This window comes from Cherax quadricarinatus, unplaced genomic scaffold (genome assembly GCF_038502225.1).
Source record: "Cherax quadricarinatus isolate ZL_2023a unplaced genomic scaffold, ASM3850222v1 Contig913, whole genome shotgun sequence".
NCBI classification, from domain to species: domain Eukaryota; kingdom Metazoa; phylum Arthropoda; class Malacostraca; order Decapoda; family Parastacidae; genus Cherax; species Cherax quadricarinatus.
Window position 1 is genome coordinate 39,625 of NW_027195939.1, and position 21,612 is coordinate 61,236.

The window sequence follows — 21,612 nt, forward strand, 5'->3', positions numbered from 1 at the left end:
AGCCCATACACAAAGACTGACCTCACCCTTTCATTCTCCCACTGCATATCCCTGTGTATCCCCTCATTCAATTTGGTTTCCTCTATTGCAGCTTTCCTTTCTTCAGTTTCACTAGCTACTGTACTTGGGGTCAGTGGCCTGTCATTTTCCCTTCTCGGCTTTCCCTGGGCTCTGCTATGGTCTGTTAGGGCCTCCACATATAGCTTAGCTCTTTCATTTACTACAGTCTCCACTGATTGAGCTTCTACATGCAGTTTTGCTCCTTCTTTCCCTACAGTCCCCTTATTTGTGACTGAGGTAGCAGTCTCTGTTGTTAATCCCAAAATGTTCTTTAGTTCTTTAGGCTGTTTCAGATTTTTCAGTTCCTCTTCTAAACTCTGTATCCTGGCCTCTGCTGCTTTGACTTGCACCTCCCACTTCCTGATTTCCATTACTATCCTCTCTTCCATTCTCATGCTAAGTTCTTCTAGTTTCTTTTCCCATTCATGTTCCCTTTTTGTGAGCTCTGCTGCCCATTCTTCCTTTGCAGTTTCCTCCTCCTGTCCCTTGGTTTTTCTTGTTGCTCTCTGGCAACCCATTTTTGTTTTATCCTGATTGCCTCAGAGTGGGAAAGCTATGTAATTCTGTGTTAGGTTAGTATTGTGTATGTCAGAGTGTGGGGGGGGGTAGAGGAGGAACTGTGGCTATGTGGGAGAGGAGTGGAAAGGAGGGAGAAGCAAGTGGGTGAGTGGGAGAGGCAGAGGGGGAAGGAGGGAGATGTGGGAAGGGGAGGGTGAAAGAGGGAGGGGAGAGATCAGGGGAAGGAGTGAGATGCCGGTGGGGGAGAGGGGGAGTGTATGTGTGAGTCCGGCTATGTGTGTGTGTGTGTGTGTGTGTGTGTGTGTGTGTGTGTGTGTGTGTGTGTGTGTGTGTGTGTGTGTGTGTGTGTGTGTGTGTGTGGTGTGTGTGGTGTGTGTGGTGTGTGTGGTGTGTGTGTGGTGTGTGTGTGTGTTGTGTGTGTGTTGTGTGTGTGTTGTGTGTGTGTTGTGTGTGTGTTGTGTGTGTGTTGTGTGTGTGTTGTGTGTGTGTTGTGTGTGTGTTGTGTGTGTGTTGTGTGTGTGTTGTGTGTGTGTTGTGTGTGTGTTGTGTGTGTGTTGTGTGTGTGTTGTGTGTGTGTTGTGTGTGTGTGTTGTGTGTGTGTTGTGTGTGTGTTGTGTGTTGTGTGTGTGTTGTGTGTTGTGTGTGTGTGTGTGTGTGAACCAATTTATATTTGCACTAATAATCTCTAATAATTTCTTTTGTAATTTGTTCATGACTGTAACTATGTATGATGTGTAGATGATTCATTACCTTTGTACCTTGTTCAGCCATCAAAACTTTGGGGCCCAGTCCCTGGACACGTAATGTACTTCTGTAATCCTTTGACTACCACCCAAAGGATGGGTATGGGGTGCATAATAAAGATATTAAACTAAAACTAACTACTGTAGTACTTTGATTTAATTTGTACTTGCTATTTTAATACTGATCATTAATAGTAAAAATAATATGTAACTAACAATTACAGTGGAACCCCGGTTTTCAAACTTAATCCATTCTAGGTGGTGGTTCTAAAACCAAAACCTGCAAAAACTGAATCAATTTTTCCCATAAGAAATACAGTGGACCCTCCGGTAACGATGCCATCGGATAGTGATAAAATCGGATACCCATGCATTTTTGCGTAAAAATATTGGCTAGGCCAACGATGAAAAACTCAATTAAGGACATTCGTCCCGAACGTGTCCGCGTGGCCTGAGCCCATGTACAAGGTAGTGTGCCATTGTTTACAAGCTAGGGAGGACGATTCCACGTGTACATGCGATATATTTTGTATTATTCCAGTGTAACTGCTAAATAAGCCACCATGGGCCCAAAGAAAGAAATAAACACAATAAAATTCAAGAAAAAACTTGTAGCAAAGTACCAAAGTGGAGGAGGAAGAGAGAGGGGTGAATGTGCCTTCTGCAGTGATTCAGAGATTCTACGATATGTACGATACTAAAGCAGCAGTTATTGATAAAAGCTAAAGTGCCAGCCAGTGATAAAGTGTAGAATTAACCCCTTGACTGTCGCAAACCCCAATCCTGAGGTGTCTCCTGGTGTTGCAAAATTTAAAAAAAAAAAAAATTATTATTTTTTCTTATGAAATGATAGAGAATCTTTTCCCGATTGTAATGACGCCAAAAAAATGAAATTTGATGGAAAACTGATGGAATTGCGCTCTCGCAAAGTTAGCGACCTGGGAGATATTTACAAATCGGCGATTTTGCCCACTTTGAGCCATATTCTCGGCTAATTCCATTGTTCCAGTCGACCAAACTCATAGCTATTTCTTTAGAGCTCCGTTTTTTTCTATCGCTTGAGTACAAGAAACTGCCCATTTACAGATTTCAACTACCCAATAACGTGGTCAGAAATTTGCAATTTGGCCAATTTCACGAAAATTAAAAAATGTGACAATTTCAAAATAAGATCCAGAATGAACAATGCAGACATTCCTGGCTCTAAAATAACATTTTCTTTGTTCATCATTCACGTCTCCAGTCCCCACTGATATTACTCTTATGCAGACTACTGCAATATTGAAATAATTATACAAATAGTGTCAACCCATTCATAGCTGCATATTAGAATGGCTAGTTGGATATTTATTGGACAATGACATCATTTGTTTACTTTTGAACATTGGCAAAAATCAAACATTTCCCCTACTTTGAGCTCCATTTCCAGGTTCTTTTTATAGTAAAACCAATCTAAATCACCTCTATTTCTATAATATGTTTCCCATTCTATCAAATGAGACCAAGAAAACGAAAATACAACCATAAATACTAAACGAAAATAGACCACAAATTCGGCATTTTAATTAAAAAAAAAAGTCAGAGTTTTTTTCTCATTATGCACTGTGTGCTCCAGGATTTATTTTATATGGTGCACACTGACCACACAGACCCATTCTCTCACATGTGGGCCTACCAGCTTTCTCCTGCTTTATTTAAAGTCGTTAGAATTTATGAGTACAGGTATCCCTCAACATTCGCGGTTTCACACATTCGCGAATTCCCAACTGCCAAATTCCCAGCCGCCAAATCATATTTAAGTTTCCCGCCACCTGCGAGTCCCTACTACCCTCCCTCCGACCCCGCACTGGCAGCCAGCCTTCCCACCACTGTGTGGTGAGTGTTTGGTTTGTTCATTATTTGCTGTTAAACTACAGTATAAATAATGTAAACCCATTCATGACTGCATATTGGAATGGCTATTTGGGCAGGTATTGGATGGTGACATCATGTTTTTACTCTTGAACACAGCAAAGAATCAAACATTTCTGCTACTGCTAATAATAATAATAATAATAATAACAATAATACGTAATAATAATAATAATAAATATGATAGAATTGAAGAAGGAAATTGTAAAAAAAATACGAAGGAGTGGTTGACACATCGTCAGTGTGGCTTTGTTTATGCTGGAGTGAGCATTAGTCTTGGTGCTTTTCCAAACATTTCACAATTATTCATTGTGTTTGGTGCTTGTAGATTGAGTGCGACTGGAGTGGTAAAGGCAGTGGTTGAGGAAGAGGTTGAGGAAGAGGTTGAGGAAGCGGTTGAGGCAGCGGTTGAGGCAGCGGTTGAGGCAGCGGTTGAGGCAGTGGTTGAGGCAGTGGTTGAGGCAGTGGTTGAGGCAATGGGTGAGGCAGCGGTTGAGGCAGCGGTTGAGGCAACGGTTGAGGCAGCGGTTGAGGCAGCAGTTGAAGCAGTGGTTGAGGCAGTGGTTGAGGCAGTGGTTGAGGCAGTGGTTGAGGCAGTGGATGAGGCAGTGGTTGAGGCAGTGGATGAGGCAGCTGTTGAGGCAGCAGTTGAGGCAGTGGTTGAGGCAGTGGTATTTAATAACATAATGTTATTAATAATAATAATAATAATAATAATAATACATGTTATTAATAATAACATGTACTATTATTATTTATAACATATATGTTATTAAATACCACTGCCTCAACTGCTGCCTTTGCCATTGCTTCAACCACTGCCTCAACTGCTGCCTTTGCCATTGCTTCAACCACTGCCTCTACCACTGCCTCAACTGCTGCCTCAACCATTGCCTCTACCATTGCCTCACCCACTGCCTCTACCATTGCCTCAACCGCTGCCTCACCCACTGCCTCAACTGCTGCCTCAACCGCTGCCTCAACCACTGCCTCAACCACTGCCTCAACCACTTCCTCAACCGCTTCCTCAACTGCTTCCTCAACCACTGCCTCTACCACTCCAGTCGCACTCAATCTACAAACACCAAACACAATGAATTATTGTGAAATGTTTGGAAGAGCACCAAGACTAATGCTCACTCCTGCATAAACAAAGCCACACTGACGATGTGTCAACCACACCCTCGTATTTTTGTACAATTTCCTTCTTCAATTCTATCGTATTTATTATTATTATTATTATTATTATTATTATTATTATTATTATTATTATTAGCAGTAGCAGAAATGTTTGATTCTTTGCTGTGTTCAAAAGTAAACACATGTCACCGTCCAATACCTGTCCAAATAGCCATTCCAATATGCAGTCATGAATGGGTTTACATTATTTATACTGTAGTTTAATAGCAAATAATGAACAAACAAAACACTCACCACACAGTGGTGGGAGGGCTGGCTGCCAGTTGCAGGGGTCGGAGGGAGGGTAATAGGGACAGAGCACAGAACGCAAAATAAAAGCATATACAGTGGTCCCTCAATTATCGTCCTTAATCCGTTCCTGGAAGTGGGACTATTATTGAAATAGACGATTTTCGAATCAATTTTCCCCATAAGAAATAATGTAAATCCAATTAATTCGTTCCAGACACCCAGAAGTATCAACAACAATTTTTTTTTTTACCTAAAAGATAGATTTACATGCACAAAAGAATGAAAATTCAACAAGACAGTTACCTTTATTGAAGGCTGTTGTTGATGAATGGAAGACAGGGAGGAGGAGAGAGGGAAGAGAGGTTATTGTTTGGAAGGGGAATCCCCCTCCATAAGGACTCTAGGTCACTTCAGGGGTCACTTCCCTAGCATAAATATAGATTTACATGCAGAAAAAAATGCCAAATAAATGTAAAGCACTAATAAAATGTATAAATGAACATTGGCAATAGGGGTAGTTGATGAGTGGAACGGTCTGCCTAGTAGGGTGATCGAAGCTAAAACATTGGGTAGTTTCAAATTTAGGTTGGATAAACACACGAGTGAGAGGGATTGGATTTGAGTCGGACTTGTGTCTGAGCTTATTGCTTGGGTAGCATTTGTTCTGTTAGTGGGTTGGATTTGTGAAGGACCGGCCTAGTATGGGCCAGCAGGCTTATTGCAGTGTTCCTCCTTTCCTATGTTCTAAAAGCTATGGCTTGGGTAGTTTCAAATTTAGGTTGGATAAATACACGAGTGAGAGGGGTTGGATTTGAGTCGGACTTGCACCTGAGCTTATTGCTTGGGTATCATTTGTTCTGTTAGTGGGTTGGATTTGTGAAGGACTGGTCTAGTATGGGCCAACAGGCTTATTGCAGTGTTCCTCCTTTCTTATGTTCTAAAAGCTATGGCTTGGGTAGTTTCAAATTTAGGTTGGATAAATACACGAGTGAGAGGGGTTGGATTTGAGTCGGACTTGCATCTGAGCTTATTGCTTGGGTAGCATTTGTTCTGTTAGTGGGTTGGATTTGTGAAGGACCAGCCTAGTATGGGCCAGCAGGCCTACTGCAGTGTTCCTCCTTTCTTATGTTCTTATTGGAGACTTGTTTGTGTGAGGGAGGGATGGCAAGTTTATTGTTGGAGAATATGACACTAATATCAACTCTTTGGCTTATTTATCTATCACAATTCAACTAATATGACATAATAAACAATATTAATAACATAGAAAATACTCTAGAATGAATAAAATAAGTCATTACATATGTCACGAGAGGTGTTATGTTGTGTTGTTGTTGGGTATATAAGGGCCAATGAGAGCAAGCCGTCCATAATGGTGGTGAAGCAGCAGCTGAGGCGGTGGTGTTTTCTGTAGCCCTATATAACTCCAACAACATTGGAGGAGTTGGTAGAATCGCTGAATCACTAAAGAAGGAACCCTCTACCACCATCACTACGACCTTCTACCACTATTACAACTGTTACCACCATCACTACTACCTTCTACCACCATCACTACCACCATCAACCACTATTGCAACTGCTTCCACTCTACCACCATCACCTTTGTATTTTTCTACAAACTTTTTCATAAATTATGTGTTTCTCACATTCTTTACCAAAGGGCTGGCACTAGAAGCTTTCTTTGGAGCCATGGTAGCTCATTTAGCACTTGCAAGCACTAAAATCAATGGAATATTATGAAATATTTCGTAGGAGCATGTGAGGGGACCGTCACTCACTGGTAAACAATGGTACACTGGCTGGGAAGGCAGGCCCAGGCGGCTCAGTGTGTGAGTACGCGTCCCGGACGAAGGACGATTAGCGAGTTAATGGACCATTTGCAAGCCAATGTTTAGACGAAATAACAGGACTATTTCCGAAATGGACGACTTTCAGGCCAGGCAATTACTGAGGGACCACTGTATATATATACATACATGGATGTGGAAAAAAAAACTTCTTACAAGGAGGAAAGAAAAAAACAGGTGGGGTGTGCTAAACATCGTGTCATAGGCAGTGAGTGTCAATGGGCATCACTGCATGCCTTCCTGCATCTGAACAGATACTGCAACACAGGAGACATTGCTGCAGCTGAGCTGTGACGTAACAGGGTACTGTCTCCTCTGGAACAGTGAAGCATCATAGTTGCTGCAGGGTTCACTCAACCTGGGGCACAACCTGCTGGTGTCCTCGAGTGAAGCGTTGTCAGTACTCGGCAACTGGTAGGACTTCTGGCAAAAGATTCAGGAGGACATTTCTCAACTGGTACTGTCGCTGGGGCTGTCACTGCCAGTGAGCATGGAGCGAGTCGTGGCACAGACGACTCGGCGAAACATCTGGAAGTTGTAACAGCATACACTTGACTGCAGTGAGCAGGCTAGCAGTCAAAGTGACATCATCTTTCTGCAGGCTGCTCACTGAAGCTTGTGACATGAGGCTGACAATCGCCTGACGACAGGGGCTAACTGCGGCTTGACGAGTGTCATTCTCTCAGCAGTTGGAGTTATAGCAGAGGTTAGTCTAAGCATCCCCAGACTTGTTTCTCTACATATAACTGCACTCTGATGGTCAGGAGGTGAAGTGAAACAAATCTCGATGGGAATCGTAGGGGGTACGATTCTCCAGTTCATCATACCTGGAGGTTACCTGGAGGTTATTCCGGGGATCAACGCCCCCGCGGCCCGGTCCATGACCAGGCCTCCCGAAGGATCAGGGCCTGATCAACTAGGCTGTTACTGCTGGCCGCACGCAGTCCAACGTACGAGCCACAGCCTGGCTGATCCGGCACTGACTTTAGGTATCTGTCCAGCTCTCTCTCTTGAAGGCAGCCAGGGGTTTATTGGCAATTCCCCTAATGCTTGATGGGAGGCTGTTAAACAGTTTTGGGCCCCAGACACTTATGGTGTTTTCTCTTAGTGTACCAATGGCGCCCCTACTTTTTATTGGGGGCATTTTGCATCGCCTGCCCAGTCTTTTACTTTCGTAGGGAGTGATTTCTGTGTGCAGATTTGGGACCATTCCTTCCAAGATTTTCCAAGTGTAGATTATGATATATCTCTCCCTCCTGCGTTCCAACGAGTACAAGTCAAGTGCTTCCAAGCGTTCCCAGTAGTTAAGGTGCTTGACAGAACTTATACGTGCAGTAAAGGATCTCTGTACACTCTCTAGATCTGCGATTTCACCTGCTTTGAATGGAGATGTTAATGTACCGCAGTATTCCAGCCTAGAGAGAATAAGTGATTTGAAAAGGATCATCATGGGCTTGGCATCTCTCATTTTGAAAGTTCTCATTATCCATCCTATCATTTTCTTTGCACATGCGATCGTGGCACTGTTGTGATCCTTGAAAGTGAGATCCTCAGACATTACTACTCCCAGGTCCCTTACATTAGTTTTCCGCTCTATTGTATGGCCGGAGTCAGTAGTATACTCTGCTCTAGTTATTATCTCCTCCAGTTTTCCATAACGGAGTAGTTGGAATTTGTCCTCATTGAACATCATATTCTTTACCGTTGCCCATTGGAAAACTTTGTTTATATCTTCTTGGAGATTAACCGCGTCCTCAGCAGATGACAGCCTCATGCAGATCCTAGTATCATCCGCAAAGGATGATACGGTGCTGTGGCGTATATCTCTGTTTATGTCTGATATGAGGATAAGGAATAAGATGGGGGCGAGTACTGTGCCTTGTGGAACAGAGCTCTTCACTATGGCAGCCTCCGATTTAACTCTGTTGACCACTACTCTTTGTGTTCGATTTGTTAGGAAGTTGAAGATCCATCTCCCCACTTTCCCAGTTATTCCTTTAGCACGTATTTTATGGGCTATTATGCCATGATCGCATTTGTCAAATGCTTTTGCAAAGTCTGTGTATATTACATCTGCATTCTGATTTTCTTCCAGTGCATCCAAGGCCATGTCATAGTGATCCAGTAGTTGTGAGAGGCAGGAGCAATCTGCCCTGAACCCATGTTGCCCTAGATTGTGCAGATTTTGGGAATCCAGGTGATTTGCAATCCTGCTTCTTAGCACTCTTTCAAAGATTTTTATGATGTGGGACATCAGAGCTATTGGTCTATAGTTCTTAGCTAATGCTTCGCTGCCACCTTTATGGAGTGGGGCTATATCCGTTGTTTTAAGTGACTGTGGAATTTCACCCATGTCCAAGCTCCTCCTCCATAGTGTACTTAGGGCACGCAAGATGGGTTTCTTGCAGTTCTTAATGAAAACAGAGTTCCACGAGTCTGGGCCCGGGGCTGAGTGCATAGGCATGTTGTCAATGGCTTTTTCGAAATCTATCGGAGTTAGGGCAATGTCGAAAATCTGGCATACATTTATGGAGTTTTGAGGCTCATTCATGAAGAAATCATTTGGGTCGTCGATCCTCAGACCGATTAGTGGTTCACTAAACACAGAGTCATACTGGGATTTCAATATTTCACTCATTTCCTTGTTGTCATCTGTGTAAGTCCCATCCTGTCTGAGTAAGGGCCCGATACTAGATGTGGTATTTGCCTTGTTTTTGGCATATGAAAAGAAATATTTTGAATTTCTTTCAATTTCACTAATAGCTTTAAGCTCCTCCTGCCTCTCCTGGTTCCTGTAAGAGTCATTTAGCTTAAGTTCGATAGTTTCCACTTCCCTGTTCAGCGCCTCCTTTCGTGTATCAGATGATCTAGCACTCCTGAGGAGCTCAGTGACTCTTCGTCGTCTTCTGTAGAGGGAGCATCTTTTTCTCTCCAGTTTACTCCTGCTCTTCTTCTTTCTTAGGGGAATATGCCTAGAACATGCTTCGGCTACCAGGAAGTTGATCCTTTCAAGGCATTGATTTGGATCCATGTCATTTAAGACATCTTCCCAACATGTTTTGTTTAGGACAGGGTTTACCTGGTCCCAGTTGATGTTCTTGTTGTTGAAGTTGTATTTTGTGAAGACACCTTCACAGGTACATGCATTCTGCTGATCAGGACCCCTATGCATGTACGTCTGGACTTCGATTAGGTTGTGATCGGAATTAGTTGTTTTTGATATTATGTCTCTTATCAGGTCCTCATTATTTGTGAAGATAAGGTCAAGTGTGTTTTCTAGTCTTGTTGGCTCCACTATCTGCTGGCTTAAGGTGTTTTTTGCAGAGACTTAGTAGCTCATATGTGTGTGACCTTTCATCTGCGCTACCTCCGGGGATTGTTTCAGCTATAACATTATTTGCTACATTCTTCCATTTTGTATGCCTTAGGTTGAAATCACCAAGCAGTAAGATGTTTGGGGATGGAGCTGGAAGGTTTTCCAAACAGTAATCAATTTTCAGTAGCTGTTCCTTGAACTGTTGTGAGGTTGCATCTGGTGGCTTGTATACAACCACAGTGACTAGGTTTTGGTTCTCGATCTTTATTGATAGAACTTCAACTACCTCATTTGTGGTGTTCAGCAACTCCGTGCAGATAAGGGACTCTTTGACATACAGGCCAACCCCCCCTTGTTGCCTGTTTTTTCTGTCGCATCTAAAAAGGTTGTAACCACTTATCCATATTTCACTGTCAAAGTGATCTTTTGTGTGAGTCTCTGTGAAGGCTGCAAACATTGCATTAGACTCCTCTAGAAGTCCACTGATAAATGGTATTTTGTTGTTGGTGGATGGCTTAAGGCCCTGTATATTAGCAAATATGAACGAGGTTGTATTCTGTGTTTGTTGGGGGGATTTTGTTATTGGCATCAGTAGTTGTAATTCTGGAGGACCATGGGTGGCCACTGGCTGCGCCTCCAGTCCAACAAGGCTCCAAGGTGGTGGACTATTTTTGTTATTTCCTTCCATTTTCTTTTTTCGTTTCCTGCCACTAAAAAATCACCTGGAGTTGGGTTGTCGTAGCTACTGTTGTTTGTCTTGTGGGGTCTGTGCCTCCTGGTCCCTTTTAGATGGTATGCAGGGCACTCGATGTTGTAACACTGCTTCTGGAGGACCGAGGAGTGGCACATTTTTGGGTGAAAGAAAGTACAGGAAGAAGAACGACACACTCCTTTAGACAGGAGGTCGCTACATTTTTTGAGATGGTCAAAGTTGCATGTCCCATTTTTTTCCCCTGTTATTCCATGCTTACAGATGCCCCAAGCATAATATTTGCACAAATTCACCTTTGGTTGAGAATTGTTGGGAGGTGTGTTGTCAATTTCTGCAGGTTCTGGGACTGCACTATAATCCTCAGTATCCAAGCCAGGGCCACCCCGTCCTGGATTCCATCTACTTTCCCCAGCAGAGGAAGAAGGAGGAGACTCCTCTCCAACATCTGTACTGTGGGCCACGGTCTTGTGCAATGATGGTTGTATATTTACGGTTTTAGATGGTTGTATATTTACTGTTTTTGTGGTGGTTTTGGTAGTGTCCCTAGGAGACTCTGGGCTGGCAGTAAGGCTGGGGGCTGGGTCTGGGTCAGCACTGGGCTGGGGGCTGGGGCTGGGTCTGGGTCGGCGGCTGGGCCTGGGCCAGCACCAGCGCTGTGGGTATTAGTGCTATGGCTGGGGGAGCCTGAGCCAGCACCAGCACTGTGGATATTAGTGCTATGACTGGGGGAGCCTGGGCCAGCACCAGCACTGTGGGTATTAGTGCTATGACTGGGGGAGCCTGGGGATGGGTCTGGCTTAGCACCATGTGGGTGACTAGATAGTTTCGAGTCATCTGTTGTGGTATGGACATTCTGCATTTTTTGATACACTATCTCTTGCTCCCATGTTTTATATATTTTTGGTAGACTATCCAAGAGGTCATCCTTGTTTTCTTGATTATTTTTATCATTTATTACTCTCCTTAGTACCTTTCTGATACCTGCCCAAAGTTCTACATCTTTATTGCACAACCAGAAGCACCTTGCTAGTTCGAGGTAATTTTTTGAGGCTGTATTTAGTCTAGTACAAGAGATATGGTGTTTGGAAGAGCATAGGTTGCATGTGATTCTGGATTTCCTTCCAAGGATTTTTTTACATGTCCCACAGATATGCTGTGCTGACATCCTGTCTGTATCCTACTACACTCTGTATGCCACGGAAGAAAACTGATTTCCACTTTACCTTTCTCTTGCTGGTGCCAGTAATATGCAAGATGTATTTATACGAACCAAGTTTGCAGTATGTGAGCGGCGAACATAAAAAGCTTTCTGTACAAGAGGCTCAGATGCTCAGGGCTGACTAATATCAGCTGTCAAACGTGCAGGTCACACCGGGTGACAAGTAACACAAGGTGCTACACAGTGGTCGGGGCGCAGACCTGTGGTCCACACACAGCTGGACTCAAGACCTCACAGGACACACGGGAAACTGTGCACACCCACAGTGCACATGCGGTACAGCAGGGCTTACTAGCAAATGACGCTTTTCTGTACAAACATCGACACTAAGCTATAGACGAACATATGAGAACACTGAAAGGAATTAACACATGACGTATATCTTCTCGACAATACAGCATATTGCTCACTGTGAAACTAACAGTCGATCAGGCGTGACGTCGTGAGGTAATGTCATGGGGTGACATCACAAGGTGACGTCAGCAGACGTCGCGAGGTGACGTCAGCAGATGTGTCGAGGTGACGTCCTGGAGTGATGTCATGAGGGATGTCATGGAGCGACATCGCAAGGTGACATCAGGCAGATATCGCGAAGTTGGGCAGCATCGTGGGTGACGTTGTGAAGTTGGGCAGCATCGTGGGTGACGTCGTGTGGTGAAGTCAGTGGAGTGATGCGGCAGCAGACCAGAGCATGTGGCTTGGGACATCTGGCTTGGTAACCCACATGGCTTGTAGATCCACGTGGCATTGTGATCCACATGGGTTTGTGATCTACCTGGATTGCTGATCCATGTGGCTTGGTGATCCATGTGGCTTGGTGATCCATGTGACTTGGTGATCCACGTGGCTTGGTGATCCACGTGGCTTCGAGTGGCCTCAGGCACTCGGATACACAGCCCTGGCAATGAATTCACATGGAAAACAGCAGAAAACAAAGCAGAGGGAGTGATGGCATGGTGGTGTATGGTATGAGCATGGGTCAGTGTATGGCGAGGGAGGATCTGGCCACTTCCTCCTCTCCCATGCACAACACGGTGAGATACTCATACTGGATGCAGAAATCACCAAAAACTCACCTCTGACTTTCTGAAATAGCCGTGCTTAGCTGAAAAACAACAGCAGCAACATACAAGTGATGCTGAACACTTAATTTCTCGAAGAAATTCGACAAATTACGAATAGATCCTGCGTGTACCTGTGTCTAGATGCTGAAACGTGCTGACACGACATCAGGATAACTCATTGAGAGACGGATGCTTCTTGTGTGGGGTGATGAAGTGAAGACAACTTCATTCCTCTTCCTTCCCTCCTCGGGGCAAACACAATTGCTGCGACCACCGCTGTCACCAATGTTTACAGGTTTATTGGGCCATTCCTGCAGAGCGGGGTTCAATGATAAGGCTTCGGAGGCTTCTCACTTTATTTGCGATATCCAGGTACACAGGCAGTGTGTTTGTGCCCATGGCCCGGGAGGGCCATGTCCAGCGAGGGAGAGAGGGAGTAGACCTGTTGATTGAGTGAAGTGAGCTGCCAGAGTGAGACACAGGCAGGTCTGGGCATACTGAAGTGGCATAGGCCTTTAGGTGGCAGCACAAGCATGGCACAAAATATGAGCTCAGCTGGCAGACAGCATAGGCTGTCTATGCAGACAGTACAGGCTGCCTACATGTTATTAGTCTTAAAGATGCTATATTAATAATGAAAATAATAATACGCAATTATACCCTTAGGGACATCAAATATCATATACAGTGGACCCCCGGATAACGATCAGCTCCCAACTCGACCAATTATGTAAGTTTATTTTTGTAAGTGCTTTTGTAGGTGTATTTTTAGGGGTCTGAAATGGACTAATCTAATTCACAATATTTCTTATGGGAACAAATTCGGTCTATAACGGCACCCAAACAGACTTCTGGATTGAAATAATATCGTTATGCGGGGGTCCACTGTATTACATTAATATAAACATTTTCATGAATTCATCTACCTGGAGTATACCTGGAGAGAGTTTTGGGGGTCAACACCCCCATGGCCCAGTCTGTGACCAGGCTTCATGGTGGATCAACCAGGCTGATACTGTTGGCCGCACACAACCCAATGACTGAACCACAGCTCAGCTGGTCAGGTACTGACTATAGGTGCCAGTTCAGTGCCTTCTTGAAGACAGCCAGGAGTCCATTAGAAATCCCCTTTATGTATGATGGGAGGCCCAAGACTGTTAAACAGTCTTGGGCCCCTAACACTTATTGTGTTGTCTGTCATACTAGTGGCACCCCTGCTTTTCATTAGGGGGATGTTGCATTGTCTGCAGTCTTTTGCTTTCAAAGGGAGTGATTTTCATGTGCAAGTTTGGTACTAATTCCTCTAGGGTTTTCCAAGTGTATATAATCACGTATCTCTCCCGCCTGCATTCTATGAAGTACAGGTTGAGGAACTTCAAGAGTTCCCAGTAATTGAGGTGTTTTGTCGCAGTTATGCGTGCAGTGAAGGTTCTCTGTACACTTTCTAGGTCACCAATTTCACCTGCCCTGAAAGGTGCTCTTAGTGTGCAGCAATATTCTAGCCTAGATAGAAGTGACCTGAAGAGTCTCATCATAGGCTTAGAATCCCTAGTTTTGAAGCTTCTCATTATCCATCATCTCATTTTTCTAGCAGATGCTATTGATACACTGTTATGATCTTCGAAGGTGAGAGTCTCTGACATGATCACTCCCAGGTCTTTTAGATTAGCTTTTCACTCTATTGTGTTTGTACTCTGATACATTTTTAATTTCCTCGTGTTTTCCATATCGGAGTAATAGAAATTTCTCATTGCTGAACTTCATATTGTTTTCTGCAGCCTGGAGTCTTGCAGTCTTCAATGGAGGACACTGTCATTCAAATTCGGGTGTTATCTGCAAAGGAAGACATGGTGTTGTGGCTTATATCCCTGTCTATATCAGATATGAGGATGAGGAACAGGACGGGAGCAAGCACTGTGCCTCGAGGAACAGAGCTTTTCACTGTAGCCACCTCAGACTTTACTCTGTTTACTACTACTCTTTGTGTTCTATTTGCTAGGAAATTATAGATCTATCTACCAACTTTTCCTATTATTCCTTTAACATGCATTTTGTGTGCTATTACACAATGGTCACACTTGTTGAAGGCTTTTGCAAAATCTGTGTATACTACATTTGCATTTTGTTTGTCTTCTAGAGCATCCAGGACCTTGTCATAGTGGTCCGGTAGTTGGGACAAACAGGAGCAACCTGTTCTAAACAAATGTTGCCCTGGGCTGTGTAACTGATGGGTATCTAGATGGATGGCAATCTTGCTTCTTAGAACTCTTTCAAAGATTTTAATGATATGGGACATTAGCACTACTGGTCTGTAGATCTTTGCTACTGCTTTACTGCCCCCTTTGTGGAGTTTGGCTATGTCTGTTGCTTTTAGCAGATGTGGGATGACCCCTGTGTCCACGCTCTCTTTCCATAGGATGTTAAAAGCACATGATAGGGGCTTTTTGCAGTTCTTGATGAACATAGTTCCATGAGTCTGGGCCTGGGGCAGAGTGCATGGGCATGTCATTTATTACCTTTTTAAAGTCATTTGGCATCAGGATAATATCTGACACGTTCGAGTCTACCAAATTCTTTGTCTCTCATAAAAAATTCATTTATGTCATCAACTCTCAGTCTGGTTAGCGTCTCGCTAAAAAACATTTTGTATTGGAACTTGAGTAGCTCACTCATCTCCTTGCTGTCATCTGTATAGGACCCATCTCGTCTAAGGAGAGGCCCAATACTGGATATTGTTCTCGATTTTGATTTGGTCTAACAAAAAAAAAATATTTTGGGTTTCTTTCTTCTATGATATTTTTTCAGAATTATGTAATAAACGGGCTACGTAACATATAGACACGATAAATACACCTGAGAGTAGAATAAATTAACATAAATACGAGATACTTTTCCAGTCGTCTTGTAGCAGTGTCGGAAAGAATAACGTTTTCTATAGTTCAACACGAAAGAAAATGCATACACAATATTACTGGGGGTAACTGTAGAAAATTTCTTTCTTTCATATGCCTTCACTCAGAGTGGCATTCCTTTTAAAAATAGTGTGTTCCATGATAATGAGTCTTGCTCTTTATTTATTGTACTGTACCGACATGAAGATAACTTGTACACAGTGTAAGGTGTTTGTATTATGGTATAAGCTTTAGCCCTGTGGCCTGGTGGTGGCTAAACCTCTTGCTTCACACTGTGAGTGTCTGGGTTCGAAGGGTAAAAACATTGAGCGTGTTTCCTTACACCAGTTGTCTATGTTCATCAATCAGTAAAATGGGTACCTGGGTGTTAGTCGACTGGTGTGGGTCACATCCTGAGACAAAACTGACCTAATCTGCCCGAAATGCTCTGCCTAACAAGTGGCTTTCTATATATCAGTATGTCATTGAGGTCAGCTAGGCCTGCATATCATGTACATGTACTTGTAGAAAGAAAGATATTACAGTGGAACTTCAGCAGTCGTCATTAATTCGTTCCAGAAAGTCTGATGAAACCCAAATTCGATGAAAACGAAGCAATATTTCCCATAAGAAATAATGTAAATCCAATTAATCCATTCCAGACACCCAAAAGTATTAACAAAAAATACATTTTATAGAGAATAACTTTAGTTTTACATACAGAAAACAATGAGAAATAAATATAAAGGACTAATGAAATGGATAAATAAACATTTAACAACACTTTTACCTTTATTGAAGACTCTTTTTGGCATATGGAAGGCGGCGAGGGGGGGAAAGGGAGGAGATTATCTCTACCACCATCACTATCACCCTCTACCACCATCACTACCACCCTCTACCACCATCACTACCACCATCACTACCACCCTCTACCACCATCACTACCACCCTCTATTGACGAGAAGCAAAGACAGACTGACTCAGAATTAGTGGGATGCTTTGTTTGAGTGCAGAGGGACATGTTCAGTACAAGTGATGAACAAAAACTGGGACAAAATTTTGATGAAAAAAGTCGTCAAAATTCGACATAAGCCAGGGCAAACGAAAATTAAAGTTCCACTGTATTATTATGATTATTATTATTAATCAGACATGTTCATCTGCTTGTTTACATTCTCTGCATCTCTGCCTTCTCTCATTTACTTATTCTCTCTCTCATTTATTTGTTTTATCTCATTTACTCACCTCTCGCCCTACATTAAAACTACAGATATTTTAACCCTTTCACTGTTGGTGCCGTATAATATGGCTTACAAGCCAGTGTTGGTGACGTATTAGTATGCCAAAATTCTAGCGGTTTCAAATCTAAAGGGATAAAGCTGGTAGACCTACATGTGAGAGAATGGGTCTGTATGGTCAGTGTGCGTAGTATAAAAAAAAATCGGGGAGCCAGTGGTGCACTGTGGGAGTCCCATTTCAGTAGGCCTTGTTTACCATGCTTTGTGATAAAACTGGGACCCTTCCCTTCTCAAGTCATAGTTCTAACACAGATGAAAGTGCCAGTGAAGATGAATTTCATGGTTTTGCGGAGTTTGTGACTGAAAGCAATGCCCAAGATACCAGAAATAGTGCTGAAAACCCAGACAACCATCAACCTAGAATAACCCAAAAAGCCAAAGTGACTTATTTCCATATGGGTAATGGGGAAGATAGCATTTTTGTTGGGGAAGACGGTGTGGGTAATGGGTGGTGGTGGTTGTGTAATGTGTCATGTGACACCAACCATGCTGCTCTCAGCACATCCACAACAAAGGCTACCTTCAACCACCCACACACAACAACAACTTTCCACAAGCTGTAGAAGTTCTAGGAATGTGTCCAGTTGACTCTGTATATATATTAAAGAACAATAGTAATAAACAACTTTTTTATTGTTGGTTTGTGCAAACAGGTTTTGTAAACAATATAATAACAATATTTGTGCAGTTATTGTGTTACATACAATGAGTGGATATATACAGCCTCTCCTCACTTAATGACAGAGTTCTGTTCCTGAGACCACGTCGTTAAACGAATTCATCACTAAGTGAGGAACATACTATAATGGTAGTGTGTTTGTGTCAACCATCTTTGAAATTATTTTAATGTCACCTTTGCACCATTTATAACATTTCTGGTATATTTTTAAATGTTTATACAGTAGTGTACTGTACATTGAAATGTACAGAATAGAGGAAATCAGCTCTAATATACATTATTTAGGTATGAATACTGGTCAGAGAGCCCGTCGTAAGTCTGAGGCGTCATTAAACGAGTACAACGCTAAGTGAGGAGAGGCTATATATATTATGCATCATGTTGGTCTCACAGGCCACAAAAGTTACTTGAAAAAATAAAATACTAAAAATATTAAAGAAAAAATGGAATAAAGGTAAAAATAATATTACCGAGTGAGTGGCAGTCGCTGATGTTGCCATCAGTGGTTCACTTTCTGTCTACTTCATGCCGCTATATCTCAGTAAGAACTGAGTGCAAATTTTTTTTTTAAACACTCAGAAAAATATTCTTAAGATTTTGGTAAGAAAAAATAATTTTTTTTGAACACTTTTCAACACTGAGAGCAGGTCTGTGTTCAGAGGTCTCAACAGTGAAAGGGTTAAGGTAAGTAATGAGTGTACTCTATTTGCATTTTATCACTCTAGGGTCCATTAAATGTATATTACGTGTAGGTGGGGTGGCCATACTACCACACTTGACCTCTTACAATAAATATTACTCACCTCTCACCCTTCATTAAGACTACAAATACTTTAAGGTAAGTAATGAGTGTACTGTGTGTGTATTTAACTTTTCATTGTTTTTTAATGCCTAGTTCAATTACTAACTTAATATAAACCATACCACAGGCGGGGATAGAACCCGCGATCCGAGAGTCTCAAAACTCCAGACTGTCGTGTTAGCCACTGGGCCAGCTAGCCACAATAAGATTCATCCAACTGGTATATTTCTACACCATAGGAAGGTTAGCATAGGCACCATTGTGACCACAGATGCAAGTTTTTACAGACGAATCTCCAGCCAGTGGTGCCTATGCTAACCTTCTTATGGTGTAGAAATATACCTAGTTGGATGAATCTTATTGTGGCTAGCTGGCCCAGTGGCTAACGCGATGGTCTGAGGTTTTGAGACTCTCTGATCGCGGGTTCTATCCCCGTCCGTGGTATGGTTTGTTTGCAATCGTGTCATTACGATTTCCTGAGTCACTAACTAAATATATATGTTAGTGTAAACTTGCTATCCGGCATTTATATCATTTATAAATGGAACAAAAATGACGTTCTGCTTTCCGGCAATGTCTGCTTTTTAGCAGTAGCCTGGAACCTAACCTGCCATATTAGTGGAGCCCTACTGGTTTAAGTATGAGAAACAATTATATAAATGAACATTTGACAATTAGAACAGTTCTGCAACATTCACCACAAACATTTATCACAACATTTATGAAGATGTTATTATGAAGGACCAAGCTACTTCACTACATTGCAAAGTCACCAACATCAGGGTTTTCTAGGTTACTAACCCTCCAGTCATACTTTATTGAGTTTTCTAGGTTACTGACCCTCCAAGTATACTTCATTGGGCTTTCTAGGTTACTAGCCCTCCAGGTATCCTTTATTGGGTTTTCTAGGTTACTAACCCTCCAGGTATACTTTATTGGGTTTTCTAGGTTACTAACCCTCCAGGTATACTTTATTGGGTTTTCTAGGTTACTAACCCTCCAGGTATACTTTATTGGGTTTTCTAGGCTACTAAACCTCCAGGTATACTTTATTGGGTTTTCTAGGCTACTAAACCTCCAGGTATACTTTATTGGGTTTTCTAGGTTACTAACCCTCCAGGTATACTTTATTGGGTTTTCTAAGTTACTAACCCTCCAGGTATACTTTATTGGGTTTTCTAGGTTACTAACCCTCCAGGTATACTTTACTGGGTTTTCTAGGTTACTAACCCTCCAGGTATACTTTACTGGGTTTTCTAGGTTACTAACCCTCCAGGTATACTTTATTGGGTTTTCTAGGTTACTAACCCTCTAGGTATACTTTACTGGGTTTTCTAGGTTACCAAGCCTCCAGGTTAATAATTCCAACAAAATATTATTCTTCATATGGTAAGTTAGTGAGGTCAGTGATGAGTTATCACGCAACATAAACAACAGTATAAGATCTTTTATGCTATGTTGGTCGATATTTTAACTAAAGTTACATATGGAAGAACTCTACTCCAAAAGGTTATGTTAGAATGTTAGTAGATATTTTAACTAATGTTATATATGGAAGAACTCTTCTCTAGTAGATTATATTAGAATGTTGACAGATACTTTAACTAAAGTTATATATGGAAGATTCTCTCACCAATCAAAACTTTTGTTATTATAACATTCATGGTAGAGGACTAAACCTGTATGGATCAAACAATAATATTACAAGAAAATAGATCACTTTGAATTTTTTTGTTATCTTGGGTAATTTACAATGTTACTATGTATGATAATTGTAATTAACTGAACTTGTGTCACTGAACTTAAGTTTAACTGAACATCAATAAACTTACTAAAGTTAAAGAGGTCTTGGTAATATAGTGATCAGTTGCATCAATATTATCATTATTTCCGCTAATTTATCACATTGTGGCAATAAATAACAATATGAGTGAATGCTTACTTACCTCACAAATAAATGTTACAGTGGTAGTTACTCCAGAGCTTCAAATATTGACAATAACTAAGAAAATCTTTCTTCTTATTCTTTATTTGTTGGGTTTATGAGGGCCACTGACAGCATAAGCCGCATCGAGCCCGACTTCTCGATGGTGCGAGGAAAAATTGTTGCCCAAGGCTGGACGATGAGAGAAAAGGAACAAAAGTTCTTTTATAAATAGAGATAGAAACATGAAGTTTCCAATTAGATCCGGTGGACATCCTTGCCAAGCCCACAGCGGGACGCCCACACCCCCACCTGAGTACAGTAACCGGCTTCCCACCAAAGACCGTTAAAGAATTATCCGCAGAGCGGAAAAATTGAGCTGGCTGAAAGTAAGCCGACGAACAGGTGTCCCTCCTGTAGAGTGTCCGGCGGGTAAAATACATGAGGACAAGTGTCCCAGAGTGAACGGGGGAAATTTGTCATTGATACTCAGGCGAGAGAGAGGCATCCACACCCGACGAAGGCTGGTGCAGAAGTCCAAGAACCACTGTATTTCTTTGTACAGCTATGTATCATGTCCAAATTAATAATAAATAAGATAAAATACTTTTTATAAACTTGACTAGATGTTGTTGTTGTTAGAGTTGTTGAGGGCCACCACAACTGAGGCTTTATTGAGCACTAACATTCAGTAACACAAAATATTGACCAAACAAAAAAAATAATAATAATAATAATAATAATAATTTTATTGCTAGGCAATAAGAAAGAAAACAAGTTATCTCTGGAACATTAAATTGTCAACTTAGATGAGGTTGAGCCGAGGAGAACTGAACACTGGCAGAGTCAAGTGTCTTACTCCCTGAGCAAACACCTCTACCTTCCACCAACCTCTCACCTCAAGTTCACTCTTGTAAGTTTATTTAGCTACACTTATACATAAGTTCAATGTGTTGTACACTTGTTGGTGTTTGCCATAAGTAAATAAGTTTATTTAGGTACACTTACACATAAATACAGTTACACAAGTAAGTGTAATAATATAATAATAATAATATCTTTATTTCTAAAAGTCATTTATGTGCTCGGTACTACTAAATGCCTCGAATGATATAGTTGAAGTTTTAGCAGTAAAGATCGAGAACCAAAATTTGGTTATTGTGGTAGTTTACAAGCCTCCGGATGCAACG

The 21,612-nt window shown here is 41.9% G+C and overlaps 1 protein-coding gene across 2 annotated transcripts in view; it reads right to left on the minus strand.

The window, feature by feature from the left end:
* Positions 1 to 21,068, minus strand: part of LOC128692558 (zinc finger protein 84-like) — a 53,947-nt gene extending 32,879 nt beyond the window's left edge. For both annotated transcript variants that reach the window (XM_053781704.2, XM_053781703.2), the window contains exon 1: positions 20,445 to 21,068. The gene's annotated coding sequence lies outside the window, so the exon portion shown is untranslated. The remainder of the gene's footprint in view (positions 1 to 20,444) is intronic.
* Positions 21,069 to 21,612: the final 544 nt, after the last annotated feature.